This window comes from Nanorana parkeri, unplaced genomic scaffold (assembly GCF_000935625.1).
Source record: "Nanorana parkeri isolate BGI_ZX_2015 unplaced genomic scaffold, ASM93562v1 scaffold10, whole genome shotgun sequence".
In the NCBI taxonomy this organism is placed as follows: Eukaryota; Metazoa; Chordata; class Amphibia; order Anura; family Dicroglossidae; genus Nanorana; species Nanorana parkeri.
In genome coordinates, this window is record NW_017306278.1 from 3654715 (window position 1) to 3657695 (window position 2981).

Here is a 2981-nt window from a genome sequence, read left to right on the forward strand (position 1 = left end):
GGGGGGGTGGGGGGAAAGCGGCAGCCTCTCTGCAGCAACTCCCCCAGGCAGTATCTTGATAGTTAGGCTTTAATTTTAATCAATATTGCTACTGACAACTGGGCATCATCAGCTAAACCTTGTGCTCTTCTAGAACGACTGCCTGCCACCAGTTTACGATGAAGACCATATTCTGCATTTTGATACTGACTGTGGTTCTACACTTGGCTGAAAACCGCCGCTTTGGCCAACAGAACGCGGGGAGCAGAGATGAAGGTAAGATTAGGATCATAAGATACATTGTAAGCAAGTAAAAGCAGAATAAAGTAACACAGTTCACATAATGACAGATTATGTTAATGAGGAGTGGTCAGAAACCCTCTACAGGGAGAATGTGTTATACTACACTGAAAATAAATATGTAAAAATACAAAAGTTACATAAAAATTTACAGATTATTACTTTAAATCAGGGGGAACAAATGAATATGGAATTAATATGGAATTAGGGAGCCACACTGTCTAATCCAGGAGCCGGTTCCATTGACAACTAGAGAAAACCTCAAAAGATTCACGCCAGCTGTCATTTTTAAGGCGCATTGGTGACCTGGCTCCTGGAATTTGGCCAGCCGTGCAATAAAGCAAAATATTCACTCACCCAACATCCAACTCCACACAAGTTTGGCCATATAAAATGTATATATTTTAGTTATTCTAGATGTATTTATAAGACAACAGTCTCTCAGTGTTTCTATGGTTCCTCAGGAGATGACCAGATGTTGCAAAATGATGAAGAAATGTCTGGAGGAAGAAACATGGGATCTGCTCTTGGTGGACTGCAAAATCTAGTCTCAGGCATTGCCCAGAAACTAGGCATACCACCAGAACTATTGAATAATAAGCTTTCAGACCTGGTCGAGAAGTCTGGCTTATCGCCAACCAAGCTCATGAATGAGCTCTCAGGGCTAGTCCAGAAGTCTGGATCACTTCAAGGCTCCATGGATGGTAACACAGGTGCTTCAGGCAATGGTCTGCTCAATATGCTTGGAGGACTTGGCAAGATGTTTGGGCTGCCATCAGGAGATTTGCAAAACACACTTACTGGGCTTGGCCAAAAGTTTGGAGGAGGGAGACAGGGAAAGGGATTTGGCTCATCGGGAGGAGGAAGACAACAACAAAACCAACAGTCTGGTGAAGGGGAGAAACTCGGCAAACTGGGAGGAATACTACAAAACATGCTGTCTGGTCAAGGAAAGGGATTGGGCTCATTGGGGGGAGGAGGAAGACAACAAAACCAACACTCTGATCAAGGGGAGAAACTCGGCAAACTGGGAGGAATACTACAAAACATGATGTCTGGTCAAGGAAAGGGATTTGGCTCATCGGGAGGAGAAAGACAACAAAACCAGCGGTCTGGTCAAGGAAAGGGATTTGGCTCATCGGGAGGAGAAAGACAACAAAACCAGCGGTCTGGTCAAGGAAAGGGATTTGGCTCATCAGGAGGAGAAAGACAACAAAACCAACGGTCTGGTCAAGGAAAGGGATTTGGCTCATCGGGAGAAGGAAGACAACAAAACCAACTCTTTGGTCAAGGGGGGGAATTCGGCAAACCGGGAGCGGTCTGGTCAAGGAAAGGGATTTGGCTCATCGGGAGGAGAAAGACAACAAAACCAACGGTCTGGTCAAGGAAAGGGATTTGGCTCATCAGGAGGAGAAAGACAACAAAACCAACGGTCTGGTCAAGGAAAGGGATTTGGCTCATCGGGAGAAGGAAGACAACAAAACCAACTCTTTGGTCAAGGGGGGGAATTCGGCAAACCGGGAGGAAGACTACAAAACAAGCTGTCTGGTCAAGCAAAGAGATCTTGCCCATTAGGAGCAGGAAGACTACAAGACCATCTGACTGATGAAGAAGAGGGATCTGGCTCTTCAGAAGAAAGACCACCAAACCACCACCTGTCTGGACAGGGAGAGAGGTTTGGCTCACCGGGAGGAAGACCACCAAACATGATGTCTGGTCAAGAAATGAGATTTGGCCCATCAGGAGTAGGAAAACCACAAGGCCATCTGTCTGGTCAAGGAGAGGGATTTGGCTCTTCAGAAGAAAGACAACCAAACTACCTGTCTGAACAGGGAGAGAAGCTTGGCTCTTTTGGAAGATCTAGAGGATCTGGAAGGCATGGACCTCCTAGAGGAGAAATGCATGGAAGAAACCAGGGATATGACAGGTAATATCAGGTTTCCTACAAAAATACAGTCAAAATGTTTTCCCACGTACAAAATTATGATCAAAAGGTCACACAGCTACATCCATAAAAAAAGCAGTATATAAAAAGCACAATGCAGACAGGTGGGTGCATGTACAGTGACAGTCTCTTTAAAGTCCACCCGTAAACCACTTACAATCACCCATTGCTTTTTACTCCAACTGCCGTAAAAAACCCTTGATGAGGTCAGCAACTCTGTCATGTGACAGCATTTGAGCCTTGCAACTGCCGTTCAGGCCCGAGAACTGCCTTATGCAAGGAACTAAACTGTTGTGGATGGAGGAATCTCACAACTGGGCCAAGCTTCAGTATCTTGCTAGTCGGCCCCGCTGGCTATCCAAATACCTGAACAAGCTGATTGGATGCAGACATTGTTCAGGTATTTTCAGAGCCAGCGGGGCCGACTAGCAAGATACTGAAGCTTGGACCAGTGGGAGATTCCTCCATCCACACAGTATAGCGTAGATGGAGGAATCTGTTGCACTTTTTCCATCAGACCATAGAACATCTGCATATAATCTGTAGGTGTGTGGCCAATTTAAGGGAGCGTTATAACCCCGTGGCTTTTTTTCATGCCATCTGTGTCCCATTGGGGAGATTTCCCTTCACTTCCCATGCAATAGCCACAACAGGAAATGAGAGGAAATCCCTCCAAAGAGAACTAAGTCGCTGGTGGTCACCAGAACTAGGGTCCCCATTGGAAGATCTTCCATCTACTTCTGTTCTGAGGACAATC